Raw genomic sequence first — 26292 nt, 5'->3', positions numbered from 1 at the left:
AATCTTAAAGATGTGCTCTGAATTTGGCCGAATACAATTCTGTATATTTACTTGTGTCCAATACAAATCTGTATATTTACTTGTGTCCAATACAGAATCTGTATATTTACTTGTGTCCAATACAAATCTGTATATTTACTTATATTTACTTGTGTCCAATACAAATCGGTATATTTACTTTTGTCCAGTACAAATCTGTATATCTGCTTGTGTCCAATACAAATCTGTATATTTACTTGTGTCCAATACAAATATGTATATTTACTTGTGTCCAATACAAATCTGTATATTTACTTGTGTCCAATACACAATGCATACCTTCCTCATACTGCATTGCTTTAATTGCTGCAATTGGTTTCTAAATTTAAAACTGTAAAAGGGGATGAGTTAAACGATATCACGAAGAGTCTAAACTAATGACTCTTGCTGGTTGTATTTTAAGAAACTGAATTTTAAAATAGGCACACCTTTCCTTTCCTTTATCATTTAAAAAAAAAAAAAATACAGCATTGCAATGACTAGCTACCAAATTTACAGTGTTCAGCAGTAGACCGGATGATCAACCTTCACCATTTTTAGACTGGTGTCAAGAATAGCTAATATTTACTACTGTCATATAGATAATGATTATTATTATTATTATTATTATTATCTTCTTGTTCATATTAACCACCAATCATCTCATTTCTTTGCTAGTGACAAAAGTAACTTACTCAGGATGCTTGTTTATTTATAATTAATTTCAAAAGTTGACTTTTTGTGATCTATATTGAAAGCATCAAACTGTATCATCTCTCTTTGTGTGTTAGTCTGCCTCTCTTAACAGTCAATTCTGACCTCGTGTAGCCACAATACCTTGAAGTTTGGGTCAGGGTCAGTAGGGTAGTTGAGTACTTGCTACATGTACATTCCTGTATTTATAGATGGCGACATTTCAAAAGTATATACCGATAATTAAAAACGAAAATTCTGAAAGCAGATTTGCATGAAGATGCCATTGATACATTTGCGTGTTTAAATCAATGTATGAGGAATAAAACGAGAACTGATTTTAAAGAAGACAAAGTATTTTCCAGATTTTAATTTTCTGGACGTCTATTCGCTTTTGACACAACCCCAGTACTGTCTCAACTGTATGACCTGTTCGAGAGTCGAGTTTCATATCCTTAACGCGGATCAGTTCCTGTTGCATAAATGTAAACAAGGTTGTCTTTATACGAGTTAAACCTTGGTTTTGCTATAAAGTGGACTCGTCGAACATTTACACGGAATGTTTCTTGACAAGTTAGACAAAGAATCGAATATTTTAGATGATGCTAGAAAATATTCCAAATTTATTATGTTAGGTACATTCATCTCCTAGACCAACCACTTTGGTATAAACATTTGATTTTAATAAAACGCGAGATAAAAGTTGTAGATTTTAATAAAACTCAATTCCTAACAGTTCTGAGTGATCAGTTAGTTATTGATTTTACATACAGCGCTTCCTTGGACATGAATGTAATACTATATAAAGTGTACAATCCCACGATGAAAGGGGTATTAATGGCTGGGATTAGTTGCTTGTTGACTTGGCGGAGTTAATTCACAGATATCAAGGTAAGATTACATTTATCAATTTCACAACACAAGGAACGGGAACTGTTTCATGTTACGTGATATCTTCCTATAGTATATAGAGGGTCGGGTGGAGTAACAAATGCGTATTAAATCACTTATGAAGTTCGTACTCACAACATATACATGCACATGCATGCATTCAAACAGGTACACAGAATGCTAATCAACGTACATGTCCAACTAAATCCTTCTTCTGTTCCTTACAGATCATCTAGTCTTCTATCTATCTATCTATCTATCTATCTATCTATCTATGGTTTTGTGATCAATTAAGATCATTCAGTAATAAAAGAAGCGAAGCTTTTAATGAACATTTTACGGATTTGGCATTACTCTCAGATTTTCGTTACATACACTTATTATTTCATGTCTAAAATGGTTTATTTTATTTCAAACTACAGCGACCATTGAGCGACTCTCTCTCTCTCTCTCTCAAATGATGTTTAAAACGTCACGAGTACTGAACTTTGTTAGATTTACATAAATACCTAATTGCGTTTTTGACTGATTGGTTACTTTGATTGTTTCAAAATTGTTTAAGATACAGATTTATATTCTAATTTTTGTTAGGCCAAATCACCTTTTTTGTATTGGTTATACGTGGAAATATTCAACTGAACTTGAATGGTGTAATAAGTTAAGCTAATAAATCTTACCTGCTGTATTCTGCATGTGAAATGCACCTTGGTCTAAATAGTCCTTAGACAGGCCGTTAATTCTGTATATACGTTAAATCCAAAATGAAATGCACACATCAAATCCATGACTATAAAATATTAAAAGGCTGATTTTGATAATTCGGTTGACTTCTTCAAAGCCTCTTGGTTTGAGAGAGCGACATCAGACTTGTAGATTAGTTCTTAACTCTGAGCTTAGCTTTCACGAAAATCGTTTTCTTTTGTGCGACAATCTATTCGACGTAGAATGGGCGCTTTCATTTGATAGTCGAATTGGCGTTCTGACAACGCGATCAATTGAACCACAGAAGGGTTGGTCTCTCCACACTTGAATGTGAGACAGTCACAATCATCGGTGTATTGGTATACGATACTAAGGTGCCGACATGTGACATAATCTCTACTGATATCGCATTGCTAGGCGGCTCGATAAGAAAGCACAATTTTACTTGCATGTGACCTCGGACTACTGATATGAGTGAATTTCTGTGCAAGATTTAAAATTTAAGATAATTACATGTGCAAGATAAGTTTAAGGTATACTGGTTATCGTGAATTTTTTCGATTACAAGGAACAAAAAGAATGTCTCTAAGCAAGGACACTTTAAAAATGATAATAGGGAAAAGTTGTAAACTATATTTGTATTATAAGCTTAATTTCAAGGTTAATACGCTGGGTTATAAAGAGATGAAAATCTATGTAGTTAAATAGAAGTAATTAACGAAAATTATAATTGCTTATCGATAGTTTATAATTACCGATTGCATAGCGTAATAATGTTAATTCGCCATTAGCAATGAGTCTTCTGCCCTCCTGACCTCAGTGCTTTTTATCTCCACCCTAGTGTATGTCATTCTGTGTAGAGAGAGAGAGAGAGAGAGAGAGAGAGAGAGAGAAGTTAAGTCAGTGTTAAGTCAATATAAAATCTATTACAAAGCTAAATGGATATTGGGGATATATGCCAATTTATGCACAGTGTTGGAGGGAAATAAAGAAGATTACGCCTTTTTGGGAAGAATTTGGCCATTACTGACGACCAGATCGCGCTTTCTCGCAATCATTGATTCATATTTATAATTTGGTTATAATTAGATTTCAAACGAAAAAGTAAGAAGTATGAACATTATCGTGGATTATCGTGTTTTTATTTAGCGCATAGTTCGTGGTTGTCTTCCGTGTGAAATGAGATAGGTTCCTGGAGTAGGTTGAACAGCTATGACAGCCATATAATCGGGTTTCCCCTGTATGTCCATAACCTGAATTCATCTGCATTATTTATTACGTAGTTTAGTTTGGTCTGCTGTCCGATATTTTTTTTTTACTATTTCAAAGTGAACTTTATGGCAGCAGCGAATCGGTAGACTAACGTATTGGCAATAGACAGACGAGGCTTAAGTGATGTCAAACTCCATCCACAATCAAGCTGTACGACATATACATTTATTGGTTGAAATTTTGTCGAGTAGCATTGAGAATAAAACTCAGCAAAGGGTTTCAGAGTTCAGATATTTGAGTTTTGGTTTCCAAACAAAAACGTTATAGAAATGAACGAAATTTGATACTCTTTATTATAATTAAGGATGAATGTACGGGTAATGAAATTTTGTTGGGTATCCGACTGGGTCAGTATTTACCACGTCGGGTTTCTCCACTCCCATTTTGTCCGGTAACAGTGTTAAATTTGACCAAAATGACGAGGCACATCATGATTGTACGGGGATGATCGGCAATTCATTTTCAATATTTCTAACTATATGTGTTCATTTACAAGGTTTTGTAATATTGAATTTTCTCGATTATCTCAGTACAATGACATGATTGTAAGATAAAACATCAGAAATATTCCAATACATCTTTACAAATTGTTTGCCTGTCCTCAGCATTTCATGGTCGATTATACAAGCAAAATAAGAATTGATCTGTGTAGAAGAAACCAGTTTATTCCTTACAGAAGGAAATACAAAATCAAGTCAAGTATCAAAGCGCTATGTTCTATGAGAAAACCTGAGCATTGTTTAGTTTCGTAACTATTTTCAACACAGAATTTCCTGTTGTTTTTCAATGGTTCCCACCATAGTTTACCTTTTTTTTGTTGCTATATGACTCTATGACTAAAACGAAGTATTACCGTCACCACGAGAAAACATATTCGGAAAATATTTTTCTAAATAATAACTACAAAAACTTTTAAAATAACAACAAAATATTTCGAAAAGTATTTGTTCTAAGCTTTGGTCATTTCTTAAAGATCTTTGCGAAATATCGAAATCTTATCTTTGTAATGAAAGTAATCTTTTCTTGACAAATCAATTGCTTTTACTTTTACCGAACGTAAATGGCATATTAAACGAAAAGATTTTTTTTATATATCTCAAAAATATCTCTTTAAAAGAACGAAAAGCTTTTGTTATTTGGACAAGCAAAATATTTTTGCTAATAGGAAAACAGACTTAAGAAGAGATATTTTCGTTACTTTGAGGATATTATATCAGAATTAACGTAAAACCTTACCAAAAAACCGGAAATCGTTTTATTATTTTGTAAAGTATGTTTTGGTTGTAACGTAAATGTTTTAGTAATTTCGGAAAACATGGTTCTCAAAGACGATACTCTCTTTGAAGAAACAAAACATTTTTAATATAACCGAAAAACTACATATTGAAATAATGAAAAGATATTTGTTATATCAAAAAGATCTTTTCTAAAATGTCGAAAATATTTGGTTTTCTTAATGGAGATAATGCGCTACTGGATACGACTGTGTACATCATGAGAAGAAAATAAAGACTTGGGTAGGAAATGTCAAATTATTAAGGTAAATCTCGGAGACCCACTCATGAGAGCATGGCGACCAATTTTGGGTCACGGCCATTGTTAAGAACCATTGTCTTGATGAAACGTGACCCCATTATAGGTGAATAACCAGAAAGGTCAAAATATTAGAAAAGAATCTGACCAAGTGCAAATATTAGCGTTATCTTATCTATCTGACAAAACCAGTGCTCTAACAGCGAAGTTACGTACGTCAATTCTTATAAATCCTTTTTAACGTTTGTTATTTTAATCTATTCGATGGCTTGCAAGAGCAGAGTTTTATATCATGCAAAATAAATCACAACATTTTGATTGAGAAGAGAGCATCTTTGCAACCTGTAAGCTATTAGTACCTGAATGATATTACATGGAAAGAGTAAAGAAACATATCAATATGAGATGGTTATTACTCGAGGGCATAAATTCCAATGTATCAGGAGAAATAAGTAATTTTGCTAAAAAAGCGTTGCAGCAAGTGCCACTTTTAAGTCTTAAGCGATAAAATAAATTTACTTCATATAGATCAATAGGTTAATGCAGTCTTTTGAATGTTTGATGTTTTTTATATGCTATGAACAAATGAGTGAAAATTTTATTTATTTTGTTCTCCATTTTATAAGGAAATATTTTATGGTATCCAAGTAGTTAGGTGTACAATGGATACTTAATACGTCAACAAAGAGCCTCAATGATACCACATCTTGACGCTAATAGTATAAATTTAAACATCAAAGAACAGAACAATCTTGAAGGTTTTAATGTGATCAATAGAACATAGTACGTTTAGATACCACATCATAATAGGTAAGAGGTTAGCAAGACGAGTGGCATTGATGCTTCTTTAAATATTTGCAAATATATAGTTCAAGTTTCTTACAAAGTCTCGAATCATATAATTTGAGTTTTCTATATTCGTCGTACGTCTGCTTAAACCAACCTCAAGGTGTGGCTAATTCTTGTGCGATGAAGCTTTTAATGTGGAAGCGGGAGCAGTGCGGGCGTCATGAACAATGTGTACCAATCTGTTATCAGAGTTTGTTCTGTCGTCTATCATTTACCGAACTGTCGGCATTGTTGGCAATGCAGCATGGCGATTTTACTGTGGACAGTTTGAAAACATTTTTGTTTTTGCTACAAGACGGCATTTACGACCATCGTCAAATTGACATCACCTCAGCACCGCTTGCACAACCGACTTTAGAAAATCACGTATTTCGATTGGATCCAAATGGCACGTTCTGTGGTGCACTCTGCATCTTAGCCGCTAAGTAAGCGCCTCTGCGATCTGTCTATTCACTACACAATGATTGATATTCTTGCCAAGAGTCAAACAAAAAGTTTTGAAAAACACAGGAAGTTATCAAATTTGCTTCCGGTAGTGTATGCGCATATTATCTAACATTGTCAATTCCTTTCGATAATATTGTCCCCGAGGTCTTGAGCAACGCATGCAAGTCCCCCCATCCCACCCCATGGATTTAATGAATTATTTTTATTATGTTCCTCTGTTTCTAAGGACGTGTGTTTTCAAAGATGCACACCTGAAATATAAACAAATAAAACACAGATAATTAGTACAGATGAAATACACATCATGTTTTACTTAGATCAAGGGTGGATTGACAACGAATGTGCCCATACAGATAAATACTGCAGTTCTGATGTGTTGTCAGTTTCTTTTTGGGGGGCCAGATATGTTGAGCCTCACTCCCCCCCCCCATGAAAGAATCCCAGGTTGTGCACAAGGGGTGAAGTCCCAAGAAGCCGTTGCATTTTAAGCGTTTCCAGGATATAATTGAAACACTCTAAATATAAAGAAAGAGGGGGCATAGTTCTAGCTCACCTTTGTCAGTGGTCGTAGGCGCGCAGGCTCATTCTTTAGTTTCAAATGTATATTCTTTCGAAGCTGGACACCATCTGTGCTGGAGAAACTACGCCTCTCCTAGCTCACATGCAGTGCATCACACTAACCCACTAAGTCACACACTAATCGCCAAACAAGGATGCAAGCGGACCTTCGAGATATTGCTTGGTGAATGAATTATTATGGAGGGAACGTATATGTCAAAGCACGGTGAAGCAAGTCAGAGCAACTGGCCAATTGCCATCGAGATCCACGGTTCCTTTACTTTAAGGGGACATCATAAGTGGAAAGAAAGAAAAGAAGAAAAAAAAAAAAAAAACAATTGCAAACACCAAAATGTAAACAAAATATCTATTTAAAAATGTTTTCTTATTGAAACCACCATGAAAGAATCTTACATCAATATATCATACAAGCGCCGAAATTTATACTTTAAACTATTTACGCTTTGGAAAATGAGGTATTTCATTAGACAAGAAGAAAGAAAAATATCACGTTTGTGATGCCTAGTATGGGTCCCGCAAATGTTATTGCCGATAACATCTATTGTACAGTTATAATCCAAAGAGTAAAGATAGCGTGCTTCCAACATTAAGAATAACATGATATGCCTGTACGCAATGTAGTTTGACGGTACATCTGCACAGTAACGGCTATATGGTGCCAATTAAAAGTAAAGTTGCCTGCTAGAGGATGTAAGAAGGATGCAAAAGTCATGACAAAAGGTATCTTTTTATTATTTTTGCTTGTTTGTTACCGTTGAAGGTCGTCTTGATTTTCCATTATCGCTTTTTTGTAGCATTATTCATATTTCTTCTGTCATTGATCCCTCTGACCAGATGCTGAGACAATTTTTTAGATTTTTTTTGGGTGTGTTTCTCATCATATCAGAGCCTTTTCATTTTTAGTGCTGTCTAAAGGGTAACTTTTGAATACAATGTTTGTGGATCCCAGCTGGATGGGAGCAAACATTGATATCTGTCGTTTCGTTTGGATTATACATCCACGTGGGGGGGGGGGGGCTTTACAATGATTTTGCTGTTGTCTCTATAACACTTAGTTTGTATTTGATATTTCTGCCGTGAACTTGAATGAATGATGGAGTTCCTTTGTATTAATCATAAAATCGTCTAGCTTTCTTCTCCCCGGTGCCACTTCATATCAACGTCATCAAAGACACGTAGCCGCTTGAGTGGAAAGCACGGCACTGAGGCTAAGAGACTGCCTTAAAATTGTCACAATAAAATATTTGAATATAAGGGGACCATCTTTGTCCCTTAATGCCTATTACGATCCAATTCATTTGCAGTAGTTCTTTAACTTGAAATGGAACTTATTAGTATTAACTTTTAGCACCAGTTTCAATAGTTGTACAAGATAGCCAGCTGGAAGTGTCTTCTCGGGTCTTATATGCCATGCAGATAGTGTATAGGAAAGTTACATCGACTGAGACAAACAGCATTACGCGTGATAAAGCTTGTTGTTTTTACTTTTAAACAGGAGATCGGCGGTGTCTTGAAGATGAGAGGGAAGTGTTGTACTATGGAACATGATGCAGAAAATCGACGAAGTCTTTATTTTCTTTATCGGGTGACCATTACCAAAAGTGTGGGTTTTCCTGGATTTGCTGGTTTACGTATCTTGCGCAGTAGGTACAATCTGCATGTCCTATTGTTCTTGGGATAAGAATGCCTCTGTTGGTTTTTCATCATCAAAGTGTCCATCTTCAAATTTTTCAATGATGATTATAGTGACACTTGTGTGCGTTCTGCTGCTAGGGCCTGGTTCTTATCATACTGAAATGTTTCATAATTTAGTTGCATGTTTACCTTAAGATTTTATGTTGAATAGAGTACTATTGATTTTAAAACAAAATTGACAAAAAGGCCAAATTGATATTAAGGAAAGACATTTTTGTTGAAATAATACATGCCTATCGTCATTAAACAGTCTGTACTATAAAAAGAAAAGATTACGTTTTCGATTGCATATCGAGCGGATCAAGATAGATCATAAATTACGTCAGCTCGAACGAGATCGTACTTGAGGATATTGAATGTATGTCTCAATGGAGATGATAAAAACAAAAGTTAATCGATTGCGATACGTTAAAAGGGATCAAGATAAAATGTTTAATTATGACAAGTTTGAAGGTTTTGATAGTCGTAATATTTAATGTGAGTAAAGGTAATTCATTGCAAGTGATTATCATAAATGGGGAAAAAGAATATTTAAAGAATCATGTGTGATAACAGAGCTGAATGAGATTGTCAGAACATCGAAAATTAAGTTATACCTTGTCTCTAGCATTGCAGTAAAACAGTTAAGAGCCCAGGGTATTATGTATTGATATACTCATGGTATTATATATTGATATATCCAGGGTATTATGTATTGATATACCCATGGTATTATATATTGATATATCCAGGGTATTATGTATTGATATACCCATGGTATTATATATTGATATATCCAGGGTATTATTTATTGATATACCCATGGTATTATATATTGATATATCCAGGGTATTATGTATTGATATACCCATGGTATTATATATTGATATATCCAGGGTATTATTTATTGATATACCCATGGTATTATATATTGATATATCCAGGGTATTATTTATTGATATACCCATGCTATTATGTATTGATATATCCAGGGTATTTTTTATTGATATACCCATGGTATTACATATTGATAGACCCAGCGTATTATTTATTGATATACACAGGGTATTATGTATTGATATACCAAGGACATTGTTTATTGACATACCCAGGACATTTTTTCACAATTTTATAAAAGGTACAGAGATAATTTACATCCCTTCTTTATGCAAGTGTAGACCAATCTGTTTCATAATAAAGTGCTTTTCCACGAAATGCTTCAGTAAACCAGAAACTAGTATATCTGCCACAAGTTTTACTTTTTCCGTTTTTTTAGTGCACGATGATCCACATTCTAGTACTCGGCGAATATAACGTCTATTTCATGAACAATTTTTTAGGTGACCGACACATTGTGTGGCAGATGTGAAAATAATATTAATTTAGTTTGACTTAGAATCATTCCAGGTTAAGATAACTCCGAAAATAATAACGTGATGAAGAAAACAAAATATTTTTGTTATTATTAAATAGAATAAAAGAGTAGGAAAACTATTCATCTCCCGGTTGTGAACAAAATAACTTTTGTTTTTAAGGATTTAACAGTTACTAGCTAAAGATTTACTAACCAATCTGAGAGTTTAAAGTGAGAAGTCATCTGTATAAATGGACGTGAAAGATTTTAAGATATCGGTTATATAGTTAATGCACACACGAAATAGGAACGGATCACAGATGCAATCTGCTGTCTGACGTTTTGAAAAGTATTTGCCTTCGATTATTATTTGCGATCTGTTAGATATGTAATTTATAACCAAGGTTGTGTAAGTATATATTTGATACATTTGTCTTGATAAATTCTGTTACACGCAAGGGGTCCCACTACCGAGCGAATTAAACAACATCATGCACTATTCAAGTCTAATCACTCTCTGAAGTCTATTACTTGATCTAAAGAGTGTGTGTGTGTGTGTGTGTGTGTGTGTGTGTGTGTGTGTGTGTTAAGGCTGTCTTGATAAATATGTAATGACTAACCGGATGACAAAAATGAAGCATTATGTAGCAAAGATGGAAAGGAAAATACTAGGAAAATTTAAAGCTTTAGACCTTTTCACGACTAACACACAACGTAGTTTAGCCACAAACGTCTGAAAAACCATTTCATTATTTGAATTTCTTGCGTGAACTCGAGGGTGGCTAATCGAGTTTCATTTCAAGTAATGATGTTGATTTTGTATTTAACATCATGGAGAATATTTCTCCTTTTATCAGCTGATATAAACAAAGATCTGCAACAAAGCCTTGAGTAAATACCGTACTGTGCAAATCACTCTAGCAGAGTCGACCAAAAGTCTTGGATGATGAGGAAGATTGAAATAAGCATTAGACCATTTCAGTGTCATACGACCATTAGACCATTTCAGTGTCATACGACCATTAAACCATTTCAGTGTCATGGGACCACACGTTTTCATCTTTGCAAATAGAGTATAACGAATTCTTTCTTCCATCTTTTGGCACGGCATGGACATGTATTCTTTTGAACCCGGAAGACTGAAAGCGTCATACCTGAGAGTTTGATTTACAACAATAAAAACGAGATTCGGCTCGATATATTCTGACGTCTGATTTGTCGTTAATTTGATGCTTTAATTCAGAATTTCGAGTCGAGTCGAACCGGGCTATTAAAGGCAATTCACCAAGCCTTCACGTCCATGTTCTATGACTCAGTGTTGGATAAAACAATATGGCAACATAGCAGTAAAAGGGCTCCAATAGTTAACTTAATTGAAGTTCTTCTTTCTATGAATTAAGTATTATATTTACATCTCAATTCACCACAGTGCTGGGAAGATTAAAAAAATCCAAGACACTCAACGAAAACTAAGGAAATTTGTGTTATACTATGACATGTTATTGCCCATTATTTAAGCAAAATAGGAATTTGACCTTTCATGAACAAGCTGTTTGCTTTTTACGTAAGGAAGAACAAACACGGCACTGTTTAAAGTTAAATAACAGAAACAATGCATAACACAGTATTACAATGCATAACACAGTATTACAATGCGTAACACAGTATTATCCCTTTGATTATTGCAATGTTATAATTTATTACATTTTAGCTACGTTTCATAAACATAATTGTACTTTTTAAAAGGAAAATCTGTTTCTCTTTTTCTTCATTTTATTTAATAAAAATAGTTTTTAAAATAGTTATTAGCTTTTTGCTTGAAATATCTTCTAGTTTAAAGTTTAACTTTGAGTAAAAACTGCCTTGTATTACAGATACAAAAAGTTGACATTAAAGTTATTGCTAAAAACAAACGTAAGACAGCTGTTTGACTGAACTTAAATGGCATGCATTATGTCATATACTATTCCGTGTTGTATAGATACAACCTCATCTTGTTAAACATTGTTGACAACATGACCCTTATGCTTCCTTAACTTTGGAATTTGTCACACCTAATTTTTTATCATGTTGGATTGAAAGTGATTTTTTTCTGGATCATTTTGGAACTACCGTCCTGAGAGTCGTGCTACCATAGCGGTAGACAGACAATTGGATGATAAGTGTTTTTTTTAGGAACTACCGTCCATAGAGTCATGCTACCATAGCGGTAGACAAGGAATTGGATGATTAGTATTTATACTATTAGGCAAGGTATAATTTGTAAAAATATTTTAATGGCATCAAAAAAAGCAACAATTACGAAGTTCTATATTGCACCCATACCCACTTGACACTACGTTGCCATCCTTGCCTTTATTTATATAACCTACTGAGCTGGTGTTGATGTAAACCAAGCCTTTAACCCTTAAAGGAGAAAACGGAACCATGCACTGTGATCATAAAAAAAAAAACACGACGTAGTTTGTCTTGTCTTGCAACAGCATCTGCCGTTAGTGAATGATATCGCGAAATCGGTCGCTAAAGGCGCGTGCTATTGCCTGACAAGCCAAATTGTGTGGCGGGAGTGTTTTTATGTTGTTGTTCTTGTTGTTTATATAGGGTGTAAGATCGGCTGCATATGGCGGAAAGTATAAATGGCAGTAAAAGAACCCGGGAAGACTCCGCAAAAATAACCGACTCACGAGCAGCTACTGGCAAGTTTTTCACGCACCCACATTGGCCGAGCCCAAGGCTCGAATCCACGCAGTCAAAGGTGAGATGGCAGTAATCATGAGCGGTGACCGTTTAGATCACTCAAGGCCTCGGCGTGTTTTTATAAAGGCTAGGTTGGCAGTGAAGTCTCTATGTACCTACCAAAGCCTATTCAGATAAGATCAAGGACATATTTTATGAAGAAATGGCCTTTTATTGCAGAGGTTCCAAATGCAGACAAGTAAATCGTCCTTGGCGACTTCAGTACTAGAGTTGGCACATATCACAAGATATATCCAAGTGTCATTAGTAAAAATGGCGTTGGCAAATGCAACAAAAACGGACTCCTCCTACTGAAGAAATACACTGAACACATCTTGGATGGACCCACTCCCCAAGCACTGGCATCTTAATGACTACATCGTTAGGAGAAGAGACAGGCAGAATGACGACTGTCATGACCAGTGCAGAATGCAGAATACAATATATCATAATCTCCTAGCTCAATAACCGGATTCAGCTTAGCGGACGACCGCAAGGCAAAATGGTGTCCCAAATGTGTAACCATCCAAAATTTTCGATCTCACAGCGTAAACATCAATACTGGTTTGAATACAACGATGCTGCCATACACTGACTACTGAATGAGAAACATCGACTACAGAAGGCTTGCTTCGAAGACAGCACATCCGGGCCCAAGAGGGCAGCCTTCAACAACATCAAAAGGACTGTCCAAATCAAATTCAGAGAGTCGCAGGGTTCACGAGATAGCAAGAAAAAAAAAAGGATGAGATTAAATGCCACGCAAACAAGAATGACATGATGAAATTATATAATGCTTTGAAGCCAATCTACGGGCCACAGTCATCAGGGAAAGCTCCAATACTTAGTGTTGACATCACCGTGCTGCTTACCGAGAGAGAAGATACTTCAAGGGAGGGCAGAACACTTCAACAGCAATATCACTCAGCAGTCATTTATCAGGGATGAGGCGATTGATCGACTGTCACAAGTAAAGTTCAACATAACACTTGCTGGTACCTCCAATGCCGACTGAAACTGTGAAAGCAATTGACTGCTGTCAAATGGGAAACAACAGATGATGCTGTACCAGCAGAAGTCTACTAGAACGGAGGGGAAAGCGGAAAAGGGGGAAAGATGACAGACACTCATGTGACAAAAAGAGGAATCTTCTTGTTGTCATTAGTCGGCAAAATGCTTGTCAGAATTTTTTTTATCAAGGTCTCCTGCCAGAAAAGCAGAGTGACTTAATAAGAAGGACGAGGAATCACAGACATGGTGTATGCAGCTCGTCAACTCGAGGAAAATTACCAGAAACAGAACTCCATTCTGTATGTGAATTCGTCGACCTAACAAACGCCATTGACAAAGCATGCCGTGGAGGCCTTTCAAAGATAATGGCAAAATTTGTTTGCCCAGATAAATTCATTACGATGGTTAGGCAATTCCATTATAGTATACTTGCTCGTGTCACAGATAATGGTAATTCATCTGAACAATTCCCAGACAGCAATGGAGTCAAGCAAGGCTGCATGTTGGACTAACCCTCTTCAGCATAATTGTGTTTATTCGTGCTTACTGATGCCTTCCGTGGTTATGGCACAAGGATCGACATATGCTACAGCACCGACGACAAGTTCTTCAATCTCAGGAGACTACAGACGAAGACGGAGTTCCAAATTGTGATCATTCTTGATTTCTTTTTTGCTAACGACTGTTCCATAAATGCAAAAGCTGAGTCTCAAATGCAGCACAGTATAGACTATTTCTCTTCAGCTTGTGCCAGCTGAGTCTCACAGTCATTATCGAGAAGACAGGGGTGATACACTAACATTACGTAGAGCCTACCATCACAGTAAGTCGCCAAACTCTCGTGGTAGTGAACAAATTCAACTATCTCAGCAGTACACTGTCACGTGTAGTCCACACTGATGATGACACTAACATCAGAATTGGTAAAGCAAGTATGGCCTTTTGCAGACTTTGGAAGACAGAGTGATCAATCTTCAAATAAAACTCAAGGTCTACAACGCCACTGTGTTGCCGACCCTGCTCTAAACTTGCGAAGCCTGGACGGCATACAGACGTCATGCCAAAAAGTTTAATCATTTTCACATGGGTTGACAGGAAACTGATGAGGATAAGATCGTAGAACAGGGTCCCTCCTCCTGAGGTTCTCACATGGGCAGGCATTCCAAGCATCCAAATTCTACTGATGAAATCACAGTTAAAATGGGCAGGACACGTCACCAGCATGTTATAAGAGCTACTGCAAAAGATCCTCTGCGGCAAGCTGATCTCAGGGTGGTAATAGGAAACCGCTTCAAAGATTCCATCCCTAAAACACTTCAAAACATTGTGTCTTGGGAAGATCTTATAAAGGACTGCTCCACTTGACGGAGTATCGTCCATGCTAAAGCTACATACTTTCAATGGATACGAATTGCTGATGCAGTGCAGACGCGTGAGCAGCGGAAATTTCAGAACTGAAGTACGTCTCCCATTGTACAAGCAAACCCAAGCAGCATCTCCTGTCAAGTGTGCCACGGAAAGTTCGGAGCACAAATTTTTATTGATGAGCTCATCACCCACTAATTGAAACCGAACCACCTGGTGATGTCATGGTCATCTTCGATCTCGAAGGTCGAACAACAACAGAACACATTGCTTATATAAATCATTTGTTTTGAAAGTCTCTTTGATCTCATCCGAATTATATTATGTGAAAATATAAAAATTCGGATGTAGGTGTGTCAATATATGATAGCGTTTCAGCTTAGATGTATTAAAGAAAATGTAATGGTCTAATAGCGAATATCATTAATATAATTTGTATTATAGACCGAAGGACTAAATTGTTGAAGTACATGTATATTGATTTTAGCTTTTTATTTCTTTCTCAAGTAGTTCAATAATATCAATACAGGATTTATCTAGTTCTATTTTGATTAAAATGCCATAAAGCTGCTAAAATATAAGTTAAACGCAGTATGCTTTTCAACAACTGCAATGTTAATTATTTTATGCACATAATAATAATAATAATAATAATAATAATAATAATAATAATTAATATAAATAGCAATATATATGTATTAAAAGAGATCTTACATGTGATCTTCTTTAATAGCTTCTTTAAAAGCTTGCAAATCTGGATAACCTGTAAAAGGATAGATATGAAGATAATTCAATACAAAATTTAGTTTTAATCAAGCAATGGAATTATAAGAATATTTTCTGGATAATATGTCAAAGACGAGACCTTTTGCGAGTAAAGAATAGAGTCTTGGCCTAATGAGATTCATGCGAACACCTTTAAACTTGTGTTTAGGGTTCTAATCAAATTTTATGACTTATAGCAACATCTTAATGTTCACTTTGTACTTCCTAATACATGACTGGATATTTGCCTCTTGTATCATTTCATACCATAAACAGACATACAACAAAGCTTTCATTTTATACAATAAATAGACATACAAGAAAGCTTTAAGTAAATATTGCGCTCTTCAGTCTACGACATTGAGTCAAATGAGACGTACTGGATAAACATGGAGAACCTCGAGACTTCTTTGTCTGTAATAGAATACAGCTTTGGACAAAAACGTAAATAATTTATCTGCAATGCATACGCATTTTGAAGTAGGACAGTTAACAAAAGCCACTGGAATTGTGTGTGATTTGGATTTTTAACGTAGCTTTAACAATTTTTCAGTCATATCGCTACGATGTCTACCGTGTGGCAGTTTATAGTGATGTCTAGCACTGTGGCATCATGTCGCAGACATGTAACATGATGTCCGCCCAGTCACATTATTTTGACTCCAGGCAGACCAGTGCTAACACTAACCTCTTAATGTTGAGCACCAAACAAGGCAGCTGTTAGTACCATTTCGTAAGTCTTTGGTATGACTCGGCCGGGATTCGAACCCACGACCTCCTCCATCCGAGGCGGACGCTCAAACCACTAGGCCACTGTGGTCCAAGGTACTGGAAGTAGCTTCGGTTCTGTAAGATCAAATTGCTGCTATGTTGAGCGATATTTCACTTAAGCAGTTAATGTTAGGATTGCATCTAAGTCAAAGCAAGACGGTGTTAAAAGGAGTCTCGAGAAGTCATAATCTAAGCCGTGATTATCTTTAACATGCCGTTGATTATGAAAGCAATACAAGAATTTGTCTAACTTCAACAAGTTGTTAAGCAAAAGCAAATACAGCACTGTTAAGATGTCAAACAGGAAATAAATACATCGTGCATTGTACTGTCATACAAAAGATATAATATTATATACAATAGTAGATATAATGATAGATATAATAATAGATACAATAGTAGATATAATGGTAGATATAATAGTAGGTTGCAAACTTTACTTTAGCATACATAATTTTTTTCAGTAGTTCACAACTTTACCTTTTTGTATGTCCCCTGTGGTTCTTTTGTCGTTTATATATGATATATTTGTAAATGAACTGGAACGTCCTGCGAGTTTCCCAGGTACATCTAATCTTTAGATTTTGTGAGAAGGGACTTCTGGTGACACAACCATATGAGGGTCCCAGAGTGGGACGGTGGACTTTATATATCACTCGCAAAAGCACCTCTGTTCACGTGAGTTCAAGTCACGCGCAACCAATGTATGTATGTGACAAAGCTTGTCAGTATCTTCCCGTTGACCTGTTGTCGTACGCAGGTTCTTCCTCCACCAAATATGCGAGCCTATCATGGGATGAAAAATGGCGTTAAAACCCACAAAACCCAAATCAAACCACAACATGATAACTACCGTATATACTCGCTTATAAGCCCAGTCCAACTGCAAACAACGTGCACTTATACGCCGGCAGATCGGACTTTGTGTTGTTTGTTTCACTGACTACACTTAACATACTGCATAAAACCATATCTGTCTGCACATTATGTGCAGTCGAACTAGACTAAAAACGGTTTCCAGATAAATCACACATCCCGTATTTTACTGCACCAGACAGACACCATGTGAGTCAAAATCCCATTATGATCCCCTAATAATGATTATCCATTGGTCAACCATTTCATCCTCACGTGCATGAAAGTTGTTATGTCGTTAGAGTAAATTATGCCCAAACATTTAACATCGCTTTTAAATCTGGAATTTCTGAGGATTTTTTAAAATTATTATTAGTGAATTATATTTGATCCAGAGTTCTTCGCAAAGAACTTTTGCCGTTTATAGCAAATTGTAACTTGTATGGTTGACAAAGGCTATTAAAAAAAAAACAACAAATAAGCCGTGTAAATTTAGTTAATAAAAATTTGCAATATTCGTGAGGAAAACTAGTTTAAAAAGTTTATACTTGAAAGCTACTTCTTGTTTTCAGTTAACTTGTAGGCATTTTGTAAGGTACCTCTTCATTACTCATATACATGCATGGTCATATGTTAAGATCTATTCATCCTGATCAAGATCGATCATTCGTGAAGAAGAAGACGAAGATTAATTAAACCTAAATATGGAATATATCATACATAAATGCGGATATATTTTATAAATGGGAAAATATAGTAGTTCCAGATGTGACACCATCACAGTGACGACATCACTTATATCACCACTGTGAGGAAATACTTTTTTCACACTGATACAATTAAATATCTCATTATGAAATATATAACCAGACTTAATATATGTTCAACATGCGAAGTTATTTTAATGCAAAAATAATGAGACAATGGTTCAATGTGCATAATGCAACTTTATATTTCACCTGAATACATGATTATAATTGTGTTTTGACTGAAAGTGATCCTATGTCTTGATATAAAGATCTAAATATTATTGGTCGAATACTACTTTAAGGTCGTAATAGCCTCTCTATGAAAATGTATATGCGACAGGTACCTTACGTTAATCAAGTAAGAGCTACATGTAATGGAATGATGGGAGAACAACACTGAACTCTGGGTCTGATTGATAATCTTCATCTACGTTTTAGACTTCTTAGGCAATCAAGATGTTACCAAATGATGCCGTATTTATTATGCGAAGGGTTGCGTCAGTTATATCGTAGCGATGTCTACTTTTAAAGCACTCAGACGTGTTTCCAGATAGTATGCCCAATTTAAGCAGTTCCCCGAAGAGCACCACAATTATACTCATAGCTTGCTGACAAAGTTCATATTCTGTTTCAAGATTAGTGTTGATTCTGGTCATCTGTCGCACCTCTCGATAATACCTTTTTACCCTTGAAGAATTCACCATAACTTGACATGACAAGTATATAATAGTTTGCTGCATAGCATATGGTGATTACCATTTCATTCTGTCCATGTAGCAGATAATATAATTAGAAACAAAATGTAAACATTATGTGGTCGTTTAAGAATTTTGTCTTAAAGCCACATCTGGTGGCTAAATCGTAAATACAGATAAACTTTGAAAATTCTACGCAACCAAATTTTGACTTCGAGTTCTTGGTTATTTTTGGCTGAGGTTGCTTGATCAATAAAAAACACAAAAAGAAATAGAAAGAAAAGACATAGTTCAGACTCATGATTGACAGTAATATCAGTTCTCTCGTTTGCATGCAAAATATTGTGTCTTTTTTAATTTCATTTTGTATTGCAGGGAAATAAATGGTTTGCAGATTCTTCTAAATTGTTTGTTTCACTTTCATTCTGTTACATATTTTAAGACCTCGAATCGTAACACTATATGCGGTGAATTTAAATTAACTTGGTGCCTTCTTGTCCTGAGAAAATATTAGATTAATTAAATTTTAAAAAATACTACGCTGAACAAGCGAAAAAAGCCATTCATATGCTGTTAAGCGAAATCACTGCTTTCACTGCCCAACAGATATATAATAACATTGATAGCAAATATTTTATCAGTTTAACTTTATGGTTCTGGAGCTTGGCGTACAAAATACGCAATCGAAAACATGAACAATGATGAGCACGAGAAAAATCAATCTCAGGTAAATTACACTTATTTATGTTTCATTAAAGTCTGGGTAGAACTCCGATCGATATTTACATAAAATCTCACATGCTTGCATCCTGAATGTCAGTTACAGTAGAAAACAAACATTAAAATTTCCAAACAAATTTTAAAACACAATGCACAAGTAATCGGATATAGACCATAACTATAAATGGATTGAAACATCTTTTGATTTCTGTTTGAAGAATCGTATTCTTTTATTCCGAATCTATGAATAAACTTAAAGGTACAAAACTAACTTTGTTCGAACCCTTAGCGAATAGTATAATGAACAATGGAATGCAAAAGTAGTTACTTCATCCATAGGCATATATTATTATCTTTTGAGACAGGACACAAATCTCAAAAAATACTTAATATATCTACATCAAGATTCATATTTACCAGTGCTCAGATTTAAAACAAGTTATCGTAGACTCCAAGTTAAGACTGAGCACTGGGAAAACGTATCACACTGACAGAGCGTGTAATATTTGTAAAAACAACAAAATAACTGAGCCCAACTTGGGTGATGAAGAATCAAAAGTTTTAGAACCCTAAGTTTTATTAGCCCAATTGTTATGTAATTTAAATAACTGCTTTCAACAGGAAATATTACAGTTATGAATATTTCTGAAAATTATAATTAAGAATTTTACAGAATTGTTACTTCAAAAATAGCGACCTTTTGTGAGTTGAAAAATAGTTTTTCTATAAATTCAATTTATTTCAGTCAATTTTGTCTGTCAGACACATACTCTTTTTATTTGATGCAATTATCAATAAATATGTATAAGTGTATGTACATGTAAGTATCTTAGTTCGAAGTCTTGGTTTTTTTTAGTTGCATATGAATAGAAATGTGTACGTATATTTAAATTTGTTTTAAATATATGTGCATGTAGACACCAACAGCTTGAAAATAAATATTTAGATGATACTGACGATGTATTAAACTAGGACCGTGCCGTTGTTGTGGATATATTGTTGTGGTGGATATACTGACGATGCATTCAACTACGACCATGTTGTTGTGGATATATTGACGATGTATTCAACTACCACCATGTTGTTGTGGATATATTGACGATGTATTCAACTACGACCATGATGTCGTTGTGGATATATTGACGATGTATTCAACTACGACCATGCTGTTGTTGTGTTGGATATATTGACGATGTATTCAACTACGACCATGTTGTTGTGTTGGATATATTGTCGATGTATTCAACTACAACCATGATGTTGTTGTGGATATATTGACGATGTATTCAACTACGACCATGATGTTGTTGTGGATATATTGACAATGTATTCAACTACGACCATGATGTTGTTGTAGATATATTGACGATGTATTCAACTACGACCATGATGTTGTTGTGGATATATTGACGATGTATTCATGTTGTTGTGGATATATTGACGATGTATTCAACTACGACCATGTTGTTGTGTTGGATATATTGTCGATGTATTCAACTACAACCATGATGTTGTTGTGGATATATTGACGATGTATTCAACTACGACCATGATATTGTTGTGGATATATTGACGATATATTCAACTACGACCATGATATTGTTGTGGATATATTGACGATGTATTCAACTACGACCATGATGTTGTGTTGGATATATTGACGATGTATTCAACTACGAACATGATGTTGTTGTGGATATATTGACGATGTATTCAACTACGACCATGTTGTTGTGGATATATTGACGATGTATTCAACTACGACCATGTTGTTGTGGATATATTGACGATGTATTCAACTACGAACATGATGTTGTTGTGGATATACTGACGATGTATTCAGCTACGACCATGATGTAGTTGTGGATATATTGACGATGTATTAAACTACGACCATGTTGTTGTGGTGGATATACTGACGATGTATTCAACTACGACCATGCTGTCGTGGATATATTGACGATGTATTCAACTACGACCATGCTGTTGTTGTGGATATATTGACGATGTATTCAACTACAACGATGATGTTGTTGTGGATATATTGTTCGATAGAAAGCGTATTACTTGTCATCAAATTGACGTGTAAATATAATTTTCTCCATTAAAGAACGGACATTATGTATTATTTTATATAATATGTTATTGTACTCCTGTATGGACTTGCAACTTATATGTTATGATAAAAGTACTCTCCGTTAAAAAAAACTATGAAATATCGATGCAAATGTCATTTTCTCTCAATTCCAATTCCAAAATTATACATATGTTCCAAGTGTCGACTCCACGGTTTAGTATTTTGCACAGGTCGAGTGTCTTAATAACAAGGGAATCAAGAGATTTGTCCTATGTAATTTATGTGTTATTAAAAGTAGATTCTTTAAATGCTAATATTAGCTGGTTTCAGTTTTATTTAAGTAGTGAGTGTGCATGGAAATATAGCTTAGTATGAGTATCACAAAATCGGTTTAAAACAGGGACACGCCAGAAATACCGAATTTCAGTTATACTTGACGGAGTTTTGCTTGTTCACATGCTTAATTTAAACAAATGTGGACTAATTCTGTATCCGAAACATAATAAAGCAATCGGTTAGACATACAGATAATTATATTTTGGAAGGATGAAAAAACAACAACAACATAATCAAATAAACAAAGAAACAACCCGGTATTGCAAAGGCTGAACCTCGTGCAGACGCCAAACATGAGAAAAAGTAAACAAAAATTTGGAAACACGAGACTGTTTCATCCTGGGTTTCGAGTTTTAAACGGTATGTTGTGATCGGAACCGACCTGTTCCTTTGAGTGACGTGTATGATCGATGCTTTTTTTGTAATGGTGATGAATATGAAACATCCACGACTTTAAGTCCGGAGCAAGGATGCATTTCGTTTGATATTCGAGGAATTTAAATTTGTATTATCGAAGTTTTACTGCTTATCTAATCATAAAGTTCATAGAGAAAGCAAGAAATCTCCCGTTTTCAACGATGACATAAACGAAGCAACTGTATGGTCATATTTTCTTCAACAGTAACAAAACATGAGTTGTGACTGATACAAGTCTTTGACTAAATACGTCAATTGCGCTTCTAATAAACACTGTTGCAACATATATACTTGTCGACGTAATATACTGCAACTTATACCCTAGTTTTTCTGCGACTCTTACAAATATTGTATGCTCTTGCTGTGTGCTTGTGTTCTTTGTAAAGATACAGGTGCTTAACTTGCGTGTAATTCATACGAATATTGCATGAACTCGCACGAGTTAGGTCCCTTATATATATATATATATATATATATATATATATATATATATATATATATATATATATATATATGTATGTATGTATGTATGTATGTATTGAAAGATTACTATAGATCATTCTTGATAATAAGTAAAGACAACTATTACATAACTCATGACAATCAGGTCATCTGTAATATAAAAATGAGTACCAGTAGAAAAAAGATTATCAGTAGAAGTATATATCATGATTTCAAACTCCAAGGCAGGAACTTGTCATCATAACTCATATGACATTGAACTCTTTTGAACTTAACCATCTGATAATATTAATCTTTTGAACTTAACCATCTGATAATATTAATCCTTTGAACTTAATCACTGATAATGTTAATCCTTTCTGTGCACTAGTATGAAACTCTATGGCAGGGGTGGGTAAAACATGGCCCGTGGACCGGATTCGGTCCGTGATCTGGTTTAATCCGTTAATTTACATCATAGGGTGTAAATGTTAAAAATCACTTATCCGAGATATACAAGAATTAACATTATGACATCGATTAACATACGTTACTATGAGGTCAAGAGAAAATTATGTATTAAAATTTCTCCAATGGTTAACATGTGGAAGCCAATCTGTGTACAAGGGAAAATTAACATTATCTTGACCCCAGACTACCTGCAATGTTACGGACAAATGAGCCTCTCTGGGGACAAAGGGAAATCTTATGTTAAAAATGTCCATGGGTCCAATGAAACATTTCTGCTTATAAGGGGAAATTAATGCAATTGTTTTAAAAATTACAATCCAACACACGTCCTTTTATCCAGCAACCATTGTTTGATTACAATCCAAACACGCACACCTACTATCAAGCATAAATGGTAGACGTTCTTTTTGGACACACTCTACACTTATTCACATATAAACATATCATCACAGAAAGGGGGTAGGATGTAAGAGAAGGGGAATGAAATATACATACACTGTCAAAAACCCAAATATCACGCAAGGGTGGGTATGTATGTACAAACGTAAAAACAAATGAGAAATATAAGTGGTTTAAGTTATAGCTGTAACGATAGACATACACAAGTATACACCAGATGATGACAAATGATTAGTATATATCGGTGGCCCATTCAAGGTTCGTTTGTTATTACTGACATTAAAATTAATAGACAATGTACCTTCCGGATCTGGTACCTCACAATATACATCTTTGGCCCCATGATGTTTTGGTGGAAACAACAAGCCTAAATCTTGGATCGTTGTCCTCCACCCAATTTATTTTCGTTCACCTCCGTCGGTATCCAATCTACATGACCCAGTCTTCTGACATTTTCTTGAATTTTCATCCATCTCTTATTTGGGTCTGTCAAATTACCCCTCTCTTCTCCTTCTCTCTTCTTCCGTTTACTTCATCAGTCTCTTCTGTTCCCTCCTCTCCTCCATCCATGGTGCATATATTTTCTCCACTTCCTCCTCCATTACGTTTCTGACGAGCCTCTTCGCAAAATTTAATGAAGTCTTCTCCCTCTTTCGATGTATAATTTGATGATATGCGTGCATTTTTTGTATCTGTCACAGAAGGCGAAATACTCAAATAAACGGATAACTTCTCTCAATTTCCAGACTTGACAACGTTTGGCTGGTAATTCTTCTTCCTTGCCTGGTCGACGCTAAACGGCAGGACAGTTGGAAGGGCCGATACATAAAGGAGATGAAGGAAAACATCCCTAAAACAGAAATCAACCCTTACACAGAATAATAAGGGAACAGAAGTGGCAAATACTAAAAGAAACCAGTATTCTAATTGTATTCATTGTTGGAACAAGTGTATTGCGTGTTTATAAACACACTAGGCTCCCACATTATACTTACAAACAGATATTTGTTTATAAAGTAATAGTTTGTTAAGTTTTAATTGCTTTTTTGATGGAGAGGGATGGAGACCAAGACATATACATGCACACACAAAATACAAATATAAAACACAACATAACTGGCAATTGACAAGTATCTATTTTCAAGTGATTTGGTTGTCCATGAGAAGGACCATTATGTTGGTGAGTGGTCCTGGATTTTAATGTCTAGCGAGACGACCATTACTGTTCTGCATCAGGTACGGCCTAACCAGGTACAAGAGTATTCAATCTTGAAATTTGCGAGATGTTGTTTGGTTGACGAGTCAAAGATGGGTCAAAGATTGCTCGTTCGTTCGTTGGATTAACGTTGCTTTCGCACATGGTGCATTTGAAGCTAGTTTATTCCCGAGTGTCAGGATATTTACTTAGTCGTGGGGGAAGGAAAAGAGCATCATCTGCAATGCTTTTATCTTCATAAGGTGTGCTTCTAAATGTTGTCAGATTCCAGGACAATTAAGTCCCACTGGACCTACGATGAGCGGGAATAGGTACACGTATACTCATTCTTGGTGATCTGAACGGGGAAGGCATGTAGGGACCTTGCGAGGGGGCGCAATACTAACTGGTGCTTCCTAAAACGTCTAAGTGTACTGTAATCCAGCTGTATTAATTTGTATTTCCTATTGTCAATTCGGTTATTGCCACCATTGTAATTAGAGTGAAATATAACAGGGTTAATAATTTTCTTTTTTTCCCATAAGTTGTGAATTAGATAGCTGAGCGTATCTCCAATTCTAAGGAAGAAAGGAAGAGTAATATTGTTAAGTCAAAGTGACCAAATAATTTGTAAGTCAAGGTGTATTGGATAAACATTAATTTTGAAAGGAGAGAGGAAGGATCGTGCTTAGTCGTTTGTTTTTTTTTTAATCGAGTCGGGGATTCATGCCAGTTTGAAATCCCTATATAAGAGGCAACTAATGGAAGCTCCTAAAAGGGCTGAGATTACATCTCTGGAAATAAAAGTGGTTTTATGTGTTCTGGTGTATACAACACTTCTCTCCTTCCTTTAAATTCATTTACATCAACTATATCTCCTTACATCATGTCCTACCATTGTTGGTGTTGTTGGATGGGCTGGTTCTGTATGTTATGTATTTTGCACAGTTCGTTGACCATCAGGGCCACAATTGGAACTGGGCATTCGAGGAATTTACGTCCTAGGATACTAATGTTTTCTGTCTGCCGATTTGCTAGTATTAACTTCCTTTTACTTTTGGCGCTCGGATTTCCATCATAGTATATTTTACGGATCAATTCTAGGATTGTTCTGAGCGTCTCGGTGTGTTGTATAGTTGTTTCACAGTCGTCTAACATGAATGTTAACCCCCAAATCTCGAGTTGGTCAAATATATAATTCACTACATCTGCTCTTTGTTGAGTGCTCATCTTGATGTGGTGCTACCCTTTCCTTGTCTTTCTTTTAGGTTCTTGGT

General features: G+C 35.3%; 1 protein-coding gene and 1 long non-coding RNA gene across 5 annotated transcripts in view; one reads left to right on the top strand and one right to left on the bottom strand.

Annotated features, from left to right (window-relative positions):
* LOC149773693 (uncharacterized) overlaps positions 1 to 2632 on the bottom strand; it is a 79587-nt gene extending 76955 nt beyond the window's left edge. For all 4 annotated transcript variants that reach the window (XM_089946102.1, XM_089946103.1, XM_089946104.1 and 1 more), the window contains exon 1: positions 2280 to 2632. The gene's annotated coding sequence lies outside the window, so the exon portion shown is untranslated. The remainder of the gene's footprint in view (positions 1 to 2279) is intronic.
* LOC149773692 (uncharacterized) lies at positions 1248 to 25922 on the top strand. The gene is made up of 3 exons (XR_016417307.1): positions 1248 to 1602; positions 8480 to 8627; positions 24567 to 25922. It is a non-coding gene; the product is annotated as an uncharacterized LOC149773692 (long non-coding RNA).
* The last annotated feature ends 370 nt before the right edge of the window (positions 25923 to 26292 follow it).

The sequence above is a fragment of the Sinohyriopsis cumingii genome, unplaced genomic scaffold (assembly GCF_028554795.1).
Source record: "Sinohyriopsis cumingii isolate HCF-2022 unplaced genomic scaffold, ASM2855479v2 utg000622l, whole genome shotgun sequence".
NCBI classification, from domain to species: domain Eukaryota; kingdom Metazoa; phylum Mollusca; class Bivalvia; order Unionida; family Unionidae; genus Sinohyriopsis; species Sinohyriopsis cumingii.
Note: the sequence above shows the minus strand (reverse complement) of the source record. Positions and strands in the feature narration are given on the sequence as shown.